This window comes from Anolis sagrei, chromosome 3 (assembly GCF_037176765.1).
Source record: "Anolis sagrei isolate rAnoSag1 chromosome 3, rAnoSag1.mat, whole genome shotgun sequence".
Taxonomy (NCBI): Eukaryota; Metazoa; Chordata; class Lepidosauria; order Squamata; family Dactyloidae; genus Anolis; species Anolis sagrei.
Window position 1 is genome coordinate 12,660,886 of NC_090023.1, and position 22,724 is coordinate 12,683,609.

The following is a 22,724-nucleotide window of genomic DNA, read 5'->3' on the forward strand; positions in this document are numbered from 1 at the left end:
CTAGTAATCAACTGATGGTCTTTCCATACAGTCATATAACCCAGAATATCAAGGCAGGAAACCCCATAATATTTGCTTTTAACTGGATTATCTGAGTTCACACTGACATATATTCCAGATCAAAGCAGATAATGTGGGATTTTATTTAGCTGTGTGGAAGGGGCCTGAGCTCCAGCATTTGTCTCAGTGTGGCACATGCTAGCCTTGCAAGCTAAACAGCATTAGCTCTAGTTAGAGCTTGGATTAAAAACTGCAAACAAATACCAGGTGTTCTAGACCAGGGGTCCTCAAACTAAGGACGGGGACCGGATATGTCCCTCCAAGGTAATTCACCCGACCCTCGCTCAGGGTCAACCTAAGTCTGAAATGACTTGAAAGCATACAACAACAACAACAACAACAACAACAACAACAATCCTATCTCATGAGACAAAAGCAGGCCCACATTTCCAATTGACATACTAAGTTTATATTTATTCTTCAGTTTAATTATTGTATTGTTTTAAGGAGGTTTTTTGCACTACAAATAAGATATGTGCAGTGTGCATTGGAATTCATATATTTTTTCAAATTATAATCTGGCCCTCCAACAGTTTGAGGGACTGATGTGACCTTCTGTTTAAAAAGTTTGAGGGCCCCTGTTCTAGACTATATTCCAGAAGGTGGAAATAGCAAACCAAGTCTGAATATTCCTTGTCTAAGAAAACCCCATGAAATTCATGGGGTTGCCAAAAGTCAACAGGCAGCTTGAAAGGTACATACACACACACATACAGCCTTGATGGCTGGAATTCTACAAGTACTAATTAGTTACAAAACTTGATTAGGTGCATAACTAGGTATTGTCTCCCAGCCCAACCCCAACAATCAAGTATCAGCCATGTGGAAATAAGGAAGCATGATTTAGCTTTAGATAGATGATGCTTCTACTCATTCACTCCAGCTAATGAGGCTTTGTGAAGAAAATGGCAGGTTGGCAGGTTGAGGATAGAAATGTCATCTGGCCATACAACGATCTTCCACATATGCAAGTTTAACTTTTGTGGATTTTATTATTTATGGGTTTGATTGCTATGTCTATGGTCAACTTCAAGCAGATGCTGACCACACAATCATGCTGGAGGATCTTGAGATTCCAACAAAGGTGGTGTCTTAAATTAAAGTAAAGGTTGTCCCCTGACATTAGGTCCAGTGGTGTCTGACTCTGAGGGTTGGTGCTCATCTCCCTTTCTAAGCCAAAGAGCCGGTGTTCTCTTTAGACACCTCCAAGGTCATGTGGCCAGCATGACTGTATGGAGCACCGTTACCTTCCCGCCAGAGCAGTACCTATTGATCTACTCACATTTGCATGTTTTCAAACTGCTATGTTGGCAGAAGTTGGGGCTGACAGCGGGTGCTCATGCTGCTCCCCAGATTCAAACCTGTGACCTTTCAGTCAACAAGCTCAGCAGTTTAACCCTCCACACCATCAAGGGCTCCCTATCTCTTAAGTGAAAAGGTTTTTTGTAGGGTTTTTTTTTATTTTCACATGAGTCTAGTACCCCTAATCTCATGAAATGTCTTATGTTGTTGTTGTTAATGTTGTTTTCATTGTTATTTCTTATCTTTACCCATTTCTCCCAATGAATCAGGGAGTTTCTGTAAACTGATCCTGAATTCCAGCTTTTGTTGTCAAGCCATAATCATGGATTTAAAGCAAAGCAAGATAAATTTGTTTAATTGCTCCCTCTAATGTCCACAACATTTGTTATATAATTTAACCCAGTTTGCATGCTGTTAACGGCTAGATAGTTAGACAGACAAGCAGGCAAACAGACAGATATACTTAAAGTATATACCATGACTTTCCCCCCAGGGTGAGGATAAATGGCTCTTTTCAACATAATTAGAAAAAGCTTCCAAATAATGAGCCAATGAAATTATAAATGGACAATAGATTTCACACATTAAAAGACTCTAAAATGCAAATGAATACAAATCAAATTAATTACAGTAGTTCTGCTTATTAGGCAAAATTGTTGACTATGGGTTTAGTGATACATGAACAGTTTTGAATAAAATAAAATTGTGCAGGAGGACCTATGGATGCCTAGTGACGTGGGGTTTTTTCCCCAAAACTTCCTGCTTGATTCTATGATCCCCTTTTGATGGATGTTCTGTGGACCATAGGATTATACTGGAGCCCACAAAAGAAGATTTCTCTGGGCATTTTAGGTCCCCTTGAGTGATTCTCTGGCATTCTTTGGCCAGGTGACATTCAAAGAATCAAAGAGTTGGAAGGGACCTCATGGGCCATCCAGTCCAACCCCCTGCCAAGAAGCAGGAATATTGCATTCAAATCACCCCTGACAGATGGCCATCCAGCCCCTGTTTAAAAGCTTCCAAAGAAGGAGCCTCCACCACACTCCGGGGCAGAGAGTTCCACTGCTGAACGGCTCTCACAGTCAGGAAGTTCTTCCTAATGTTCAGATGGAATCTCCTCTCTTGTAGTTTAAAGCCATTGTTCCGCGTCCTAGTCTCCAAGGAAGCAGAAAACAAGCTTGCTCCCTCCTCCCTGTGGCTTCCTCTCACATATTTATACATGGCTATCATATCTCCTCTCAGCCTTCTCTTCTTCAGGCTAAACATGCCCAGCTCCTTAAGCCGCTCCTCATAGGCCTTGTTCTCCAGACCCTTGATCATTTTAGTCGCCCTCCTCTGGACACATTCCAGTTTGTCAATATCTCTCTTGAATTGTGGTGCACAGAATTGGACACAATATTCCAGGTGTGGTCTAACCAAAGCAGAATAGAGGGGTAGCATTACTTCCCTAGATCTAGACACTAGGCTCCTATTGATGCAGGCCAAAATCCCATTGGCTTTTTTTGCCGCCACATCACATTGTTGGCTCATATTGTTCATTCCAGATGGAAAATAGGATTCCAGATTATACAAAAATAACAGCACACAAAGAGTCCTGGAAAAGCTCCCTTGCATAACATGTAGGTCTATTGTGTTGTGCTCTTAAGTGGACAATTGCAGAAAAAGTGAGGCCAGCATTAAGTCAATGGGGCAAAATCCTTTGGAAATTGTTGTTACAGTTGGCTCTCCACATTTGGAGCTCAAAGTTTTGTGGATTTGATTCTTAATTAATTTGATTAATATGTTATCTCCATAAATCTCTAAATCCTCCAATGCAAATCAATGGTCAATTTTTGCCAGATGTTAAGCATAGAGTCTCCTTGTAGAAAAAAAGGGAGATAATAATAATAATAATAATAATAATAATAATAATAATGAGTAGTAGTAGAAATTCTTAGAGAGAACACTTCTCTAAACATTTGTAATGCACCATTCTAAGGTCAAGATTTGTTGTCATTCTTAGAGAGAATACTTCTCTAAACATTTGTAATGCCTCTGGCACAATTCTATGGTCAGGGTTTATTGTCAGCATCCTGAGTGTTTTCTCAAGTAAAGAAAGAGTTTTTATTTCCTTTTTTATTTTCACAGGGGTCCTGAGCCCCAAGAACCCACAAAAGTAGGTCAGAGAGAGAGAGAAGATTGGATAGGTAGGTAGGTAGGTAGGTAGGTAGAGGGGGGAGAGAGAGAGAAAGAGAGAGAGAGATCATTCTAGGGCAAGTATGGGCAAACCCAGGCCCGGGGGGGCTAGATGCAGCCCCTTAGGCTCTTTTCCCAGGCCCTCCTTTCTCTCACCATCCTATCCTTCCTCCCTTATCTCTTTCCTTTCTACCCTTTTGCCCTGCCTTCCTTCCCTTTCCTCCCTCCCTCCTTCTCTCTCTCACTCCTTCCTTCCTTCCCTTTTGTCTTTCCTCCCTCCCTTCCCTTCCACCTTTTCTTCCTCCTTCCTTCCTTGGTTCCTTCCTTCTCTTTTTCCTTCCTCCTTTCCTCCTGGGGGATATTTAGCTGGGAGAAGAGAATGTTGTTTGTTTGTTTTTGGTCATGTCAGGAGCAACTTGAGAAACTGCAAGTCGCTTCTGGTGTGAGAGCATTGGCCATCTGCAAGGACGTTGCCCAGGGTATGCCTGGATGATTTGATTTTTTTATCATCCTTGTGGGAGGCTTCTCTCATGTCCCCGTATGAGGAGCTGGAGCTAATAGAGGGTGCTCATCCGCCTCTCCCCGGATTCAAATCTGCGACCTGTCGGTCTTCAGTACTGCCAGCACAGGGGTTTAACCCACTGCGCCACCGGGAGCTCTAGAAGAGAAGGTAGAGAGGGAACATGTGAATCATGTTTCAAGATTTAAAAGACTGTCCCATTGAGGAGGAAGGGAAAACTGACTTTTCACTGATCTAAAGACCAGGGCACAAGGGAGCAATGGTTTGAAATGGCAGGAAAAGAGAGAAGAACTTCCTGAGAGAATTAGGAAGAACTTCCTGAGAGTAAGAGTTGGAGAGTGGTGTAGGCTGCCTGGGGGTGTGGTGGCGTCCCCCTTTCTGCAGACTTTCCACAGGGTGCTTTGATTGTGCCTTCTTGCATGGCAGGGGATTGGACTGGGTGGCCCTTGGGAGTCTCTTCCAGCAGTAGGATTCTAGGATTATATACCAGGAGTAGGCAATACAGGGTCAAATAGATACACTTTTTCTCTTCCATTCACCATCTCATCCTGACCAAGGCCAAACCTTTTGGGATTCAAACATTTCCTGTCTTTCCTTAACTTTATGTGCCTGAAAAAGAAGAGGAAGGGGAGAAAAGGACAGGGAGGGGAGCTGGGGAGAACCCCCTTCCAACCGGCCAACCCACCCCACTCCGTCCCATCAGGCAGCCCCAGGTTAAATAGTCTGGCCATGCTTGTTCTATGGACTTCAGAGACAGCATCTTGCCCATTTCTGGCTTAAGATGTCACACTAACGACTTCACAGTAGATTAAAAAAATCCACTTAAAATCTGGTTTCTGCTTCCTGCAGAATTCTGGGATTTGCAATTTAGTGAAGCTAAAAAGGCTCCTCCCTAAACTACAAACCCCAGAATTCTGCAGAAACCAGATTTTAAGTGGATTCCTTCTCTAGTGCAATGAGGCTCTAATAATAAATAAGTAGCAAAACATTAAAGAACTGATGAAAAGTTCTGATTAATAGCTTTATGACTCAACAAAGTCCAAACTATGTGATACCAAACTAGACATGTCCAACCCAAAAGAAATCACGTGGGGGGGAAAAGACAAAGTTTTATTTATTGTCAAGTCAGTTGTTGTTGTTGTTGTTGTTGTTGTTGTTGTTGTGTGCTGTTTCCGGCTCATGGCAACCCTAAGATAAGTGGAAGTGTTTCTCAGTACACATGTGTGGATCACAAATTCAAGGGAGGGAAGGAAGACCAAAAAAATTCTGTAAAATCAATGACCTACATTATTTAGCTGTCAAAGTCAAACTGTGCAGAAGTACAATCAATGTGAATGTTAATTGCAGAAATTAATCCTACCTCTTTTATGCACCAACACACACAGACTTAGCCCACTTTGAGAAATCACTGATGAAGCTACGTAGCTGATGAACCAAACCTACCACAGAGTTTTCTTGACATGATTTGTTCAAAGGAGGTTAGTCTTTGCCTTCCTCTGAGGCTGAGAGAATACAACTTTCCCAAGGGTTTCCATCAGTGACCTAGTCCAGCTTTAAAATCAATACACCAAGATTGCTTTCCCAACTAAAATATAGTAGTATCACATATGTTCAAGTGTTAATATTTATCTATCTATCCTGCATTTGGGACCCAACATGTTTTAAAATAAGATAAAACAAAATAGCCAAAATAACATTTAGTACAGAATCATTGACAGATATGAAACAGATTGGTAGCAAATGAAGCTGTTTAATCAAATAAGTTATATTTTCCCTTCATTTGTCATGAAATAAATATACAGTTGGTTCCTCACATTTGCCTATTTAACTTTTGTGGATTTGATTATTTGCGAATCTGATTTATATCTTCTTTCCAGGAATCTCTAGATCCTCCAGCACAACTCTATTATTGACTTCTGCTGAATAGCACTGAAGGATCTAGATTCCAAAAGAAAGCACTTCAGTAGAAATCTCTAAGGGTGCTTCCAAACAGCATCAAAATACGGGTTTAAAAAGTGAGGCAAAAATTCCCTGACAGCAAGTCCACACACAGACCTGTCAGTCCCAGAAAATTGCAGCCTGCCACCCACACACCTTCCTTTGAAGCAGATTGACAGGGGTGCAGGACAGGGGACATCCGGCAGAAGTTTTTTTTATTTATTCTCTCCCGACATGCACTGGACCTCATGTGCACTCAAGCAGAGATCCTAATGTACACACAAGCAGATTTCTTATTCTCTCTCTTCACTCAACTCTACATTAAAACTATTTTTAATATTGTAAAGCTCTAAAGAAAGGAATAGTTGCAGAAAGCTCTAATTGCTTTCCAATTGTGCTTCCCTTTAGTGACCTATGTGTCCGTAGCTGCATTCTTTGAAAGCCTGATCAGCTGTTTCAGACTTTTAAAAGCACACATGTGCTGGAGCAGTCCACACAGGGGGATGGAAACAAAGTCCCATGTTTTTCATCATTGCAAAGATACATATTTCGGCAGAATTGAGTTTTAAGAGCACCTTTTAAAGATGTGCTTTTCAGCTATAAACTAATTCCACCTTTGCTCTTTCTTCAAACATTATCCCCCCCCCCCCCCACCTTTTATCCCTGTTACTTTCGGGGTTTTAGGCATGTGTAGAAGAGCCCTAGGTTCAGGTCCTGCCTATTTACATGACTGCATCTCCCTTTATGAACCTGTTCAGGTACTAAGATCAGCTGGGGAGGCTTTCCTCATTGTAAGTGAGGTAGGTGGGGACAAGGGAGAAGGCCTCCTCAATAGTGTCCCCCTCAGCTCTGGAACACCCTCCTCAGGGAGATCAGACAAGCAACCACCCTCATGACTTCCAAGAAGGACTTAAAGACTTGGCTATTTAAGCAGTCCCTTGAAAAAGATTAGTAACTCTTAATGTGGATGAGGTCTTTGTTTTTATAGATACACTTGGGCACTTTGACTTTTAATTAACTTATTTAATCTGTTGAAATCATTATGTTTTAAATGTCTTTAATTAATGTTTTTACTGTTTATGGTTTAATTGGGTTTTTTTGTTCTATTGGTTTTCCTTATTAATTTGTCATTTACTTTGTATATATTGTTTATTGTGTTTTACTCATGTTGTGAGCCACCCTGAGTCCTTTCAGGGAGATGGGGCATGATAGAAATAAATATTTTTATTATTTGAAACACAAAAAGATTCGTACACAGCAAACAAGGTCACACTGCTGGCTGTTGTATTGGATCACACGTCAGACACTTCCCAAGTGTCTAGGACAGTGTGATGTATCGGCGAATACTGCGTGCAGATCCAAGTAGGGTGGCTTTTTGCAGCTAATAGATGCTAATTTTGTCAGTGCTGATTGTGTTTAAGTGCAGACCAAGGTTTTTAGGCACGGTACCCAGTGTGCCAATCACCACTGGAACCCCCTTGACTGGCTTGTGTCAGAGGCTTTGCAGTTCAATCTTTAAATCCTTGTATCGTGTCAGCTTTTCCAGATGTTTCTCTCCAGTTCTGCTGTCACCTGGGATTGCAACATTGATGATCCATATCTGGTTTTCTAACACAATCATGAGGTCAGAAGTATTGTGCTCCAAAACTCTGTCAGTCTGAATTCAGAAGTCCCAGAGTAGTTTGACATGTTCATTTTCTGTAACTTATTCTGGCTTGTAATCTCACCAGCACTACTTCTTCTACTACTACTACTACTACTACTGTCCTCCGGTGCATGTTTAGTGTCATGAGGAAGTTGTGCTGGAGGACCTAGACACTCCTAGAACAGTTTTCTTGCAAGAAAAGAGTGGGGGGGGGGCTTTTTAAAATTCATGTTTTTGCCACTTTTGGAGGGGTCCTGCACTTCCAGTCCCAGAAAAGTGGAGGGCCTACTACATGTGAACTAATCAAATTAATTACTAAGCAGATGTTCTCTATGAAAAATACTTAGATGACTTCAGTTTTCTTTGGTACTCTCAAAAATACATTTTCTTCACAGCATCATTTTATTCTCCTCGTTTCCTCACTGTCTTTGGTCTTATTCATTCTTGCTGCCACTTCTTCCAATTGATGGTGGCATCCCACCACCTTTTCTTCAAATGGCTGTGACATCACCACACACCAAACATAGCAGTGATAGAACCATGTCAGTCATTAATGACAATTTAAGTGGCAGCGCGGGAAAGTGATAATAGAAAAGACAAATGACAACTGGGAAGTCAAAACAACTAGTAGAAAGACACCATGCATTGTCAAAACAAATCCCTGTTTTCTGCATTGAAGGTCAAAAAATGAGAAATGATGGATTTATAAGTTGTCTCTACATGCTCATAAAAGAAATGAATATAGAATTGAGCCCAAACAAAGCAACAACATCAACCTCTGTGGCAGTGAGTAAATTGTCCAGAATACCTGCAGCCTCATGACTCATTCTAGATTTCCACCATGACATTCATCAATAGTTGGGTACCTGCAGATTTCATCCAGCAGAGTTTACCACAGCTGGAGAGTTCAGCCACACTCCATTTATGTGGGTCAAATGCAATCACAGCCTTGGATCACGTCTTCAGAAAGAAGGCCTTTATCTCGTAATCAATAGAGAATCAAGATGTACACTCCCTTCCACTTAGCACAACGTTTGGCCACTTCACACAGCAGTCTCTTCTGCCCTTCTAACCTGTCATTTGTTTTCAATCACAACATAACCTGTTATTCTCAGAGAAAGCCACTGAACAGAGAAGAATAAAGTCTGCAGACTGACATCTGAAGGCATGTAGGGAGCAAGACTGCTCAGTATTGTCCACTTCAGTTGTTGTTGTTGACATTTTTGGTATTTATTGTGTTTTGTAAAATCACCTCGCTAATGCTTTTGTTCCAAGGTGATATTGTGAACTAGATGAAGGATTTCAGTTCAGATTGCATTCATCCTCCTGCAAGTAAATGGACGGTGCAATATTTAACCACTGATTAAGACTGGAGATGAAACATTTTGATAATTCATTTATTAAGTTCTGCTTGTTAGTCAGCCTTAAAAATTGCCTAATTAGTAATTAGTTGCAACTTTGTGGGATCCAAAACCAACTTACCTGAAGTGCTGTTTGTATTGCATAAGGATATGGCATTAAAGAAAACCCAGTGCTGTAGTTGAGATGGTTGAACAGAAGCTCTCTGAAGCTCTATTTACTGCCTATTACAGGGAAAACCAACTGATCCCTAATCCATCTAAAGCACAGATATGTGCCTTTCAACTTAAGAACAGACAAGCATCCCAAGCTCAGAGGATTACCTGGGAAGGAATCCCACTGGAGCATTGCAGCGCACCCAAATACCTGGGAGTCACTCTGGACCATGCTCTGACCTACAAGAAGCACTGCCTGAATATCAAGCAAAAAGTGGGCGCTAGAAAAAATGTCATACGAAAGCTGACTGGCACAACCTGGGGATCACAACCAGACACAGTGAAGACATCCGCCCTTGCTCTATGCTACTCTGCTGCTGAGTCAGCATGCCCAGTGTGGAACACATCTCACCACACTAAAACAGTGGATGTGGCTCTTAATGAGACATGCCGCGTTATCACAGTGTGTCTGCACCCTACACCACTGGAGAAATTACACTGTCTAGCCGGTATTGCACCACCTGACATCCGCCGGGAAATAGCAGCCAATAGTGAAAGGACCAAGGCAGTGACATCTCCAGCTCATCCCTTGTTTGGGTAGCAGCCACATCAATGACTTAAATCAATAAATAGTTTTCTTAGATTTACAGAGACACTCGCTGGAACACCTCAGCAAGCGAGAGTCCAAAAGTGGCAGGCTCAAACCCAGAGCCCCAATCAATGGCTGATACCCAATGAGAGACTTCCCGCTGGGCACACAGAAGACTGGGCGACTTGGAAGGCGCTGAACAGACTGCGCTCTGGCACCACGAGATGCAGAGCCAACCTCAAGAAATGGGGCCACAAAGTGGAATCCACAACATGCAAGTGCGGAGAAGAGCAAAGCACAGACCACCTGCTGCAATGCAACCTGAGCCCTGCCACATGCACAATGGAGGACCTTCTTGCGGCAACACCAGAGGCACTCCAAGTGGCCAGATACTGGTCAAAGGACATTTAATCAACTACCAAGTTTGAAAAAATTGTGTTCTTTTGTCTGTTTGTTTGTTTTGTTCTGTTAGAAATGTAATACAATGGTCTGGTTGCTGATGACATGATAAATAAAAAGAAATAAATAGTGTTGTAGTGGCTTGAGGTCTCTGAAGACTAGGGCTGGAATCCTCATTTAGTATTAGAAACATGCCCAGGTTACTCTCTCTCAGCCTCAAATGGAGGCAAAAGACCTGTATAGATAGTGGGACTAAGAGTAAGGCTCCTTCTGATACACATTGCATTTGCACAGCTGTTTTTCAATAAGAGGCTGTTTTCAATAAGAGGCAACATTATGGTAAAGTTCACTTCCACAACAGGATAATGCAGATCCAAAGTCTACAGAGGGGTTGCCACCATGCCATCATATGTTTTGTGTGTATGTGCCTTTGAGTCACTGGTTCTCATTTTCAGGGTTCGACCACCTCACCTGTTGCCTGCTGCTTCTGGCTGCTTATTCCATCAGCCTTCTTTGGCTGGGATTAAATGTTTACTTTTAAGATATTTTATGGTATTTTTATTGAATTGTTTAATTGGTTGTTTAATGGATACGTCATCAGACCACTTTGGTTGGGACTGAATGTTTGCTTTGAAGCTTTTTCTTGTATTTATATTTGAATTGTTCAATTGATATCTCATGTTTATTACTGTATGTTTAAATTGATATGCTAATTGTTTAAATCGATATATCATGTTTATTATTATATGTGTAGAACAGCATTGTATGCCATGGTCTGCAAGCCACCCTGAGTCCCCATTGGGGTGAGAAGGGCAGGGTATAAATGTAGAATAATAATAATAATAATAACTGATATCAACATGGAGTTTGGCTTGGACAAATGTTCGACAGTGGCACTGAAGAAGGGAAAGATCATTGAAAGTGAGGGCATAAATATGCCCAATGGCCAAGGGATAAAGTGTCACTAGCCAGAGGCATAGTACAGCTGGACAACATCAAACATGAACATGTGAAAACTGTAGTTAGCAAAGAATACATTCAAAGGGTCAGAAAAATTCTCAAAAGCAAGCTCAATGGAGGAAATACCATCAAGGCCATAAACTCCTGAGCCATACCTGTCATAACATACATTGTTGGCATCATAAACTGGACACAGGCAAAACTGGACAATTTGGACAGAAAAACAAGAAAACTCATGACCGTTCATAATTCACTACATCCTCGCAGTGATATGTAAAGGAAAGCCAAGAACCTGCTTTAATTGAAGTCAATAATTGGAAATTTCTCAAAGCACAGCAGACAAAGAACCCGGACAAGAAAACTGCACTTCAAACCAGAGCTGATAGCTGGCAAAACAAAGCCTTACAGGGGCAGTTCCTTGACAAAACTGAAGGAAAAGTTGACAAGGAGAAGACCTGGTTATGGCTCACGAATGGAACCCTGAAGAAGGAGACAAAAGGCCTGATTCTTGCAGCCCAGGAGCAAGGCATCAGAACAAATGCCATTAAGGCCAAGATTGAAAAATCAGCTGATGACCCAAAATGCAGACTGTGCAAGGAAGCTGATGAAACCATGGATCATATCCTCAGCTGTTGCAAGAAAATCACCCAGACTACAAACAGAGGCACAACTCTGTGGCCCAGATGATTCGTTGGAACTTATGTCACAAGTACCACCTACAAGCAGTAAAGAATTGGTGGGATCATAAACCTGCAAAGGTAGTGGAAAATGAACACACAAAAATACTGTGGGACTTTCAAATCCAGACTGTTTTGGAATACAATACACCAGACATCATGATTGTGGAAAAGAAAAGAAAAGTTTGGATTATTGATGTCACCATTAAGTCGCATTAAGGAACAACAACAGGAAAACTCAGCTGTTATCAGGACCCCAAAATTGAATTGCAAAAGCTCTGGCATAAACCAGTACAGGTGGACCCAGTGGTCATTGGCACACTGGGTGCCCTGCCAAAAAATCTCAGCCAGCATTTGGAAACAATAGATATTGAAAAAATCACAATCTGTCAACCGCAAAAGGCCACCTTACTTGGATCTGTACGCATCATTCGAAAATACATCATACAGTCCTAGACGCTTGGGAAGGGTTCGACTTGTGATTTTGTGATACGAAATACAGCATATAGATCTCGTTTGCTGTGACATACTGTGTTTTTGTGTCAGTAACATAATAATAATAATAATAATAATAATAATAATAATAATTTGTGGCGACCTCATGAATTTCATAAGGTTTTCTTAGACAAGGCCAGGTTCTTCACTCTGAAATATAATCTACAGCATCTGGTATTTCTTGGTGGTCATTGATCCAAGTCCTAACCTAACTTAATTTCCAAGATCGGACTTAATCTGGTTCCAGAAGAGTGTTACTACTGGGTGAAATTATTGGTTGCATTTATCCTCTGTCCTTTAAAAACATGGTGAGGAGTTTCTTTGGGGCAGATAACCTCCAGGTCTTGAGGAATGTTGAAACCAGCCAAATGATCTCATTTCAGAGCAATTTAAATCAGAAGCTGGGGAAAAGCAGTCATCAGCCAGCATTCTGGCAACTGCATAGACAGAGATGCAAGCGAGTGTGATTGGCTCCATCCTTTCATGTAATTTCACCTCCAGCAACAACACTGGAGCCTGGACAATTGGCAACCTGCAGCTTTCCCCACTCAAAATCAATAGGATTTCCATTACATTTCAATTGTCTTGCAATGGAGAAAGCCACAGGGCTTTGACAACCGATGCTCATACATTTTTAAATATTACCTCCTGTGCTGGAGAGCATGGCTTTTTAATGTTTCCTCTCCCCTACAAAGTAGCCAATGAGTAATGTGTGGAACTAATCAAATCTAACCATCAAATCTCCTTGGGAGTAATTTCTTCTCCTATGAGAATGATCTATGCTCCTGGCAGGTCCTCTCTTTTCCTTACTCTCATGTCTCACAGCTCATGCAACTTTTTAAAGGCACTAAGCTTCATGGTTGGCCCCATTCAAACGGCATGTCCTTATCCAAAGGAATTGTGTTAAGCACAACAGAGATCGGCAGATGTGAAGAACTAATCAGGATTAAAGCTGTAGAGAAGTCCTGGTCAAAACAGGGCTGAACTGAGTCTGGCCAAAGAAAATTCTCTATTTCTTTTTTTCTTTTTTCCCTCCATATAATTGGGACTGTTCCTAATTGGAATGGTCTCAGTGAAGCCAGAGAATATTTGGCTCAGTTTCTAGCTTACTTCCATGGAAACAGTACTGAGAAATTCTTGTTCTGATGTGCCTTCAAGTCAGTTCCAAGTTATGGTGACCCTTTCACAGAATTGTCTTGCCAAGTTTTATTCAGAGGAGCTTTGTCATTCAATGGCTGAGATAATGTGAATTGCTCAAAGTCATCCAATGTGTTCCCTTGGCTGGTCTTCTGAAGTGCTGGTCTATCATTTAAACTACTACACCATGCTGGCAATAGTCAGAATTAGGACTTTAGATCAATCAATCAATCATAATAGTCAAAGTAGTAATTCTACTGAAGTTTGTTTATGTTATTTAGTATTGTATTTATACTTTTTAGGTTAGCTGCAATTTACTGTACATGGTTTAAAGTAAGCAGCAGTATGTAAACCAGCCAATATATAACATTGATAAGAAAAATAAGATGTACAGATTTGAATATCTCAATTTCATATTCTATTAGAAACTAGCAGTCCCCTGCCATGCGTTGCTGTGATCCAGTCTGTGTATATGTGTTTTGTGTGTGTATATGTGTGTATATTTGCATATATGTGGTTTTGTGCATGCATTTTAATTTTCTTTTTGGTTTAAGTCTCTTCTGTTGTGTTTTTAAGTGTTTATATGAGTCACGTATTGGCCAGATAGGTGTATTGTGTCCAAATTTGGTGTCAATTCACCCGGTCGTTTTTGAGTTATGTTAATCCCACAAACGACCATTACACTTTTATTCATATACTGTAGATAATACATAGTAAGTTTGATTTAATGCCTCTTAAATTTCAAAGCCATGTCACATTACTAATTTCCTTTTAGAGTGTGATCCCCATATCCATGGGAGTGATATCAGTAGATTCATTTATGCACATTTCACCTTTCAGTATTTTCAAGGTCCCTCCGTTCAACTCTATGGTATCACTGGACCAAAAGTCCTATATTTCAATAAGTTCACTATTATCTGTGAATGAACCCCAGTGGTCAGCAGTTCAAATCCAGGAAAGGTCAGCGGTTCAAATCCAGGGAACAGGGTGAGCTCCTATCTGTCAGCTCCAGCTTCTCATGCGAGAAGCCTCCCACAGGATGATTAAACATCCAGGTGTCCCCCATATGATCTCATTTTGGAAAAGCAAGGAAAGAGTGCCTGAATTCTTAAGCTGAGAGCCATGGATGTCTCCCTCCCCCCCCCCCAAAAAAAACCTCTCCTGATTTGCAAATCTAACCTATAAAGGAGGATCAGCAGCACTAATGGATGCAACATTAATATAATCATAAAAACAACATTACATTAATTAGAAGTTTGAAAATGCTGTAATTAAGATATTCTGGGACATCTGTCTTGGCTGTCCCCAAACATCGCAAGGAAATCTCCCAACACTACTTACTTGAGAGTCATCGTCTGTTGCCCGGTTTCTGAAAGAACCATCTGTTGGCAAATTTTCAATGCTGGCAGGCCAGCAAAGAGATTTAAAAGAACTGCATTTCAACCGTTTTTGAAGGAAAAAGCATGAAACCTTTGTACATAAAACACTGGTCAGCAGCTGCTATAGGTTGCTTTAGAACAGTGGTTCCCAACCTGTGGTCTGTGGACCATCAGTGGTCTGCAAGAACGAAAATATGGTCCACGACCTCACCAATACTACACTGCTGCCTCAAAACCACATGGAAAAGAAACCGACTGATCTCGAGAAACCCTCTTATAGTGCCGAGGCAACTGGGATATTGGCAGGGGAGAAGCTGACTACTCACAAAAGATTACTACTACCACATCAGATCTAGATAATTAAATATGCTTTTCTGTGAGCCAGAAGATGGTGACTACTGGATGGCATATGTTCTGTATCAGAAACAAGAGCTGATGTGGTCTGTCCAATGCAATTTTCTGAATCAGCACCCCAGATAACTAAATCAAATCTGATTCATAAGAACTGATTCATAACCCTTTGGTACTGATGTTGGAAACTGTGTCCTGGTTAAAGTGTTCCCTGGTCAAGTGGTCCCTGGTCAAATGGTCCCTAGTCAAAAACTCTCTGCCATGCAGAAACACACAGCTAAAACATCCCTGAAAAAGTGTTGTTGTAGGTTTTTCAGGCTGTATGGCTGTGTTCTAGAAGCATTCTCTCCTGACATTTCTCCTGCATCTATGGCAGGCATCCTCAGATGCAGGCCCGTAGCCAGGATTTCGTTTCGGGGGGGGGGGCTGAATTGTTTTTCGGGGGGGGGGGGTGTTGGGGGGGCTGAGTTTCGGAGGGGGGGGCTGAGTCTGAGTGAAAGAGGGTCTAGCCTAGCAAACCTTTTGTATCATTACCCCAATACCCCCATGCATATGGGATATATTGAGTATGGTGATCAGATCATGATGTGAATAAACATAACAGTTTAAATAATGCACCAATAAGGCCTTTTCACGAACCACCATGAAAATTTCGGGGGGGGGGGGCTGAAGCCCCCCGAGGGTACATGCCTGTTCAGATGTTGTGAGGTCTGTTGGAAACTAGGACAATTGGGTTTATATATCTGTGGAAAGTCCAGGGTGGGAGAAAGAACTCTTGACTGTTGGAGCTAATTGTGAATGTTTCCATTGGCCACCTTGATTAGCATTTGATGGCCTGACAGTTTTTAGGTGTGCCCTGTTACTGCCTGGGGGAATTCTTTGTTGAGAGTTGATTAACTGTTCCTGTTTGTGTCTTCTCTGGAGTTCTCCTGTGTTTGAGTTTTCTTCTTCATTTACTGTTATAATTTTAGAGTTTTTAAATATTGGTGGACAGATTTTGTACATTTGCATGGTTTCTTCCTTTCTGTTGAAGTTGTCCACATGCTTGTGGATTTCGATGGCTTCTCTGTCTCGTCTGACATGGTGGTTGTGAGAGTGGTCCAGCACTTCTGTGTTCTCAAATAATATCCTGAGTCCAGGTTGGTTCATTAGGTGCTCTGATATGGCTGACTTCTCTGGTTGAAATAGTCTGCAGTGCCTTTCATGTTCTCGATTCAAGTTTGAGCAATGCTGCTGCGTTTGGGGGTCCCTATGTAGACTTGTCCACAGCTGCATGGTATATGGTAGACTCCTGCAGTGGTGAGAGGATCTCTCTTGTCCTATGCTGAATGTAGCATTGGTTATATTTTCTTAGTAGGTCTGTAGATACTTTGTATGTTGTGTTTCCTCATTAACTTCCCTATGTGGTCAGTGGTTCCCCTGATGTAAGAAAAGAATGCTTTTTTAAAACTAAATTGTTGTCTACATCAACAATTTAGTTTGAGATGATGGTTAGGAGCTGTCCCAGAGTTTTGTGGCCAACTGTAGTGCCAATAGGGACAAACCAGACCCATCTGTCCCCTTTTATTATGGTGATAAGTGCAGGGAAAAAGGGACACCAGCCCATGTGGACAGCAGACCTGTTTCCAAAGGAGCTGTTCTGCTGACCACACTCTACCCAAAGTATGGAACTGCTCTGGAGTTTTGCTCTAAATCTGAATCATTTCCCAAATTCCCTTAATTGCAGGAAGAAATCAGTTCAATCCTTCTCTAAGGGCTGGGCATCCCTGGATGCCATGAACACAACCTGAGGTGACTTCTGAGCCATCTCTCAGAATAGACACTTATTTAAAAGGCATTAACATAATTTTAAAAGCATGCATATAAAAACAATTAATTCATAATTTAAAACTCATAATTTAAAAACTACATGAAGAGATCTGCTAGAAAAGATTGGGCTTTAATGCTGTTTTGAACTCAGACAACATATCCACCTCTCTGGCAGGTCATTCCATGATTCAGGGGCAGCTGAAGAAAAATCCCACTAGTTAACAGTTGCCAGCCTAGCCTGGTCCTGTCTGTCTGATCTACCAATAGACCTAAGTGTAATGGGTGGATTATATAGGAGATGACAATCCTATAGGAAACTTTGATGCTTTGGAACCAGCCACTGTACATTTCTCTTTGCAGTGTGCCTATGAAAGTAAGCATGCTAGTCAATACAAATTGGTTGCGTGCTATATCAAAAAGGGTGGTGTGCAGTGTAACCACTAAATAAATATAAATCTATATTCACTTTGGGTTGTTGTAGGTTTTTTCGGGCTATATGGCCATGGTCTAGAGGCATTCTCTCCTGACGTTTCGCCTGCATCTATGGCAAGCATCTTCCAAGGTAGGATGCTTGCCATAGATGCAGGCGAAACGTCAGGAGAGAATGCCTCTAGACCATGGCCATATAGCCCGAAAAAACCTACAACAACCCAGTGATTCCAGCCATGAAAGCCTTCGACAATATATTCACTTTGTAAGTATAGATGTACTTACTTAGGTGATCCCTTGTTGTCCAAGTATGATGACCTTCCAAGTGTGGTCTCTTTGCAGTGGATCCTTAGGTGACCATATAGATGCATATTGGGCAAGCACAATGTTCAGTCTGAATGAAAGTCTACTCTGGGTACATCTACATGATAGAATTAATGCAGTTTGACACCACTTTAGCTGCTATGGCTCAATGCTATGGAATCATGGGAATTGTAGTTTGAAGAGACACCAGCACACTTTGGCAGAGAAGGCTAAAAAGCATGGAAAACTACAAGATTCCGTAACATTGAGCCATGACAGTTAAGATGCCAAACTGCATTAATTTTACAGTGTAGCTCCATCCTCTGATTGACTAAGGAACATTAGAATGATGGGTGAAGAACACCAATTAACATATTTCCTAAATTATCCAACAGTGCTGGGGAGAAAAGAAAACTGTGACCTAAATCATCTTTGACATTTTCTCCTGGTTGCCTGTCTTCCATTCTGTTTCAGTTAATGCAAGCTTGAGTGTATGACATAACAAAAAACAATACATTTAAAGAAATAAAACACCCTATTTCATATTTCAAAGTAGACCTGGAATAGGACAGAATTGGAACACTGCCTAAACTGTATTGGAGAAAGGGGGCTATTTATTTATTTATTTAAAAATTAAGTAGATTTACAGCTTTCTGTGTTGAAGATCCCTCAAACACTATTTAGCTCCTGAGATGATCCCTGGAGAACTGAATCTAATCAATCGAACACATGTATAATTCAAGTACCTTGAATGTAAGTCATATCTCCTTGCACATCAAGCAATTTTTGCACCATTTTTAATAAGTGATTGGCCTTTGATCAATTTCAAGGATGTTTCCCATGAATAAATAGAGGAATGATAGGAAAAGTTGACTTGAAGCCACTGTGGTCTAAGAAGGAGAAGAAAAGAGGAGGTGTAAAATCACAATGTGATTCCCATTACACATTTATATCTGCTTATTGTAAAAAGGACTGAAGACAATCATAAATAGGAGTATAGTGTCTAGATCCAGAGAAGTCATGCTACCCCTCTATTCTGCCTTGGTTACCACAACTGGAACACTGTGTCCAATTTTGGGCACCACAATTGAAGGGAGATGTTGACAAGCTGGAATGTGTCCAGAGGAAGGCGACTGAAATGATGAAGGGTCTGGAGTACAAGCCCTATGAGGAGCGGCTTAAAGAGCTGGGCATGTTTAGTCTTCAGAAGAGAAGGCTGAGAGGAGACATGATGGCCATGTATAAATATGTGAGGGTAAGTTATAGGGAGCAGAAGCTTGTTTTCTGCTGCCTTGAAGACTAGGATGCGGAACAATGCCTTCAACCTACAGGAAAGGAAATTCCATCTGAACATTAGGAAGAACTTCCTGACTGTTAGAGCTGTTCAGCAGTTGAACTTTCTGCCCTGGAGTGTGGTTGAGGCTCCTTCTTTGAAAACCTTTAAACAGAGGTTGGATGGCCATCTGTCGGGGGTGCTTTGAATGTGATTTTTATGCGTCTTGGCAGGTGGTTGGGCTGGATGGCCCACAAGGTCTCTTCCAAGTCTATGATTATATAAGTCTAGGAGGGGAAAAGAAGAATAGTAGTGTTAAGGAACCTATAACAGATCTGCAATATCCATTAGAAATTATAGTCTTTTGAAAGAAATGGAGAAGCAGCAAAGACAAATATTTGAACTCAGAGCCATACTTTAGATTACAACAAAGCAAAATCCTCATTTAAAGGTTGGCTTTGCACATCACTGCAGGTTGAATCAAAAGGTCAGTACAGCTGGAATCCTGTTGGTTATTGAATTAACAGTTGAATTATGAGGCAGCATGTAGATAAATCCAATTGATTGAATGGCTTTGGAATGAAAACAGGATTTAAATCTATATTTTAACTCGGATCTTTTATTGCTATCAAATAAGCTTTAGAGAAGCAATTTAGGAGTTTATCACACAAAGCGCTATAGAGGGTGAATAAAGTGATCAAGGGTCTGGAGAACACACCCTATGAGGAGCAGCTTAAAGAGCTGGGCATATTTAGCCTGCAGAAGGGAAGGCTGAGAGGAGACATGATGAGGCCATGTATAGATATGTGAGGGGAAGTATAGGGAGGCGGCTTGCTTTCTGCTGCCCTGGAGACGAGGATGCGGAGCAAAGGCTTCAAACTATAGGAAAGGAGATTCCATCTGAACATTAGGAAGAACTAATGTGAGAGCTGTTCAGCAGTGGAACTTTCTGCCATGGAGTGAGGTGGAAGCTTCTTCTTTGCAGGCTTTGAAACAGAGGCTGGATGGCCATCTGTTGGAGGTGCTTTGAATGCAATTTGCCTGCTTCTTGGCAGAATGGGGTTGAACTGGATGGCCCACGAGGTCTCTTCCAGCTCTGTTATTCTATGAACTCCTGGCCAGTGAATGTGAAGAGCTGTCTGTGGTCAAATACCTGGCTGAGTATAAAAATGAGATTTAGAAGTAAATGCATGCAAAAAAAAATCCAGATCAAAAATAGACTGACATGTCCATCCCTCACCGTATATATTTGGACTCCCTGTGCTTATTTTAAGAAAGGAAAGAGATTAAATGTTCTTTGCAGAGGTTTAGAAACATGGCCCTGTAGCATTTTAGTCTCAAATATCTCTGCGGATTTTGTGTGCAAATGCCTTCGCGCATATGCATTATACATCAAAGGCAGAGACATGTTAAATTAATGCACTGTCATGATGTCCAGAAACTGCTTTGCCCATTAATTAGGTGTACTGACAAATTAAATACCTTTCCTAACAAGTCTGCTGTACAAACTTTAAAAACATATGTACAAAGAGTTTTCTCCTCATCCATGCTGATGAACTGCTGTATTGACTAAAAAAAGTTGCTGTCCAAAACTGAAAATGTTTTCTTAAGGCTACAAAGTCTTGGCAAACAGAATGAGCCAATTAATTCCACATTTTGAACTGATTCTTGCATGTGGGGCTTAGTTTGCTTCTCAGGGTTACATTTGGGACCCTTTTTGGCTTATATCTCTTCTACTGCCACTTGAATTTAACCTAGAAGACTATTGATCCAGTCTCAGAGCATTCAGGATAATTCATCAGTGTCCTTTCTTGCCTATCCAAATGCCTGTGAAAGTATCAAGATTATCCTGCAAAATAATTAAATTGCCCCAAATTGGGATGTTATGTGTTAATGTGAGAGCCAGTATGATATAGCAGTGTTAGTGTTGGACTACATCTCTGAAGAATGGGATTCAAATTCCTGGTTAGCTATGGGAACCCATTTGGTGACCTTGGGCAAGTCACATTATCTCAACTTCAGAGGAAGGCAAAGGCAAACCGTCACTAAACAAGGCTTGCCAAGAAAACTCAATTATAGGTTCACCTTAGAGTTGTTATAAGTCAGAAAGTACTTGAAGGCAAACAACAACATCAATGTGGAAATGTGGTCTTTGGAAGACATGTAATGCTAAAGGACCATTGTAGTGGAAAAGCCAGCTGCTCCCGTACCTTGGGAAGTCTGACTTGGCCACGGTGGTCCACACTTTGGTTACATCCCGTTTAGATTACTGCAATGCTCTCTACATGGGGTTGCCTCTGAAGACTGCCCGGAAGCTGCAGTTAGTCCAACGCTCGGCAGCCAGACTACTAACGGGTGCTGGGTACAGGGAGCACACCACTCCGCTGTTACACCAGCTCCACTGGCTGCCAATTAGCTTCTGAGCACAATTCAAAGTGCTGGTGTTAACCTATAATGCCCTAAACGACTCCGGCCCTGTTTACTTCTCTGAATGTATTCTCCCCTATGAACCATCAAGATTATTAAGATCGTCTGGAGAGGCCCTGGTCTCGGTCCCACCGGCTTCGCAAGCACGTCTGGTGGGGACGAGGGACAGAACCTTCTCGGTGGTGGCTCCTCGACTCTGGAACTCTCTCCCACTGGAGATCAGAACTGCCCCTTCTATCCTGACATTCAGGAAGCAGGTGAAGACGTGATTATGGAGACAGGCATTCGACGAGTGAGCCAACACCCGGAGATTGGATGGAGGATGATGAACATCAAATTTAGTGGGACGACTGACCATTATTTATTGAATGAAATTGCTGTTTTTCTGTTTTAATGTTTTTAATGTTTTATTGCAATATGAAGTATGATGTTTACTGATTGTATGTATTTTACGGTTGGAAACCGGTCTGAGTCCCTCAAGAGAGGTGAGAAGGTCGGTATATAAAACTTTTAAATAAATAAATAAATAAATAATTATAATGGAGTTTTATTGTCTAAGAGGGTTGAATGAAAAGTAATGCCTCCACTTTCATAACTCCCCAACAGATGGCAGTACTGGTATGCGGCAGGTACTGGCTTGTTCAGTAGACTCTCCTCTACAGTTCCATTTTGGTGGGAAGCCTTAGCATTGAACAGTTGTGTTGTTAAAGTGTGAAGTATGGAACCCTGTGCAGATGGTCGGTCAATGCAACTTAAGCAATGTGCAGTCATTGAACTCTTGAAAGCAGAAGGTGTCACCCCAAAGGAGATTCATCAGAGAATGCAAGCTGTTTATTGTGGTGTGAGTACTGTGCATCATTGGGTGAGTAAGTTTAAATATGTTGAGGTGGGAACAACTGACTTGCATGACAAACAAAGAGTTGGGTGTCCTGTGAAAGCAACCACTGGGTTTCTCAAGCAAAAGATTGACAGATTGATTCAAGATGATCATCATATCACTCAGAGAGAAATTTCAAGCATAATCAGCATTTCATAAGAACATGTGGGTCACATTATTGCTTTGCTTGTCTATCGGAAGATCTGTGCATAATGGGTTGCGGAAACAGAGTGTTGACTTCTTCTCTGATGGCTTCAGAAAACTTCTTCATCATTGGCAGAAATGTATCCAATTGTCTGGTGATTATGTGGAAAAGTGAATAGTGGTAGTTAAAGGGCACATTCTAAGGATTATTTCTGTATTTGATTTATTAAAATATTCCCATCCAAACCCAAGTAACAAAGGTGGAGGCATTACTTTTCATTCAACCCTCGTATATTTATTTGTGTGATAATATAGCCAGAA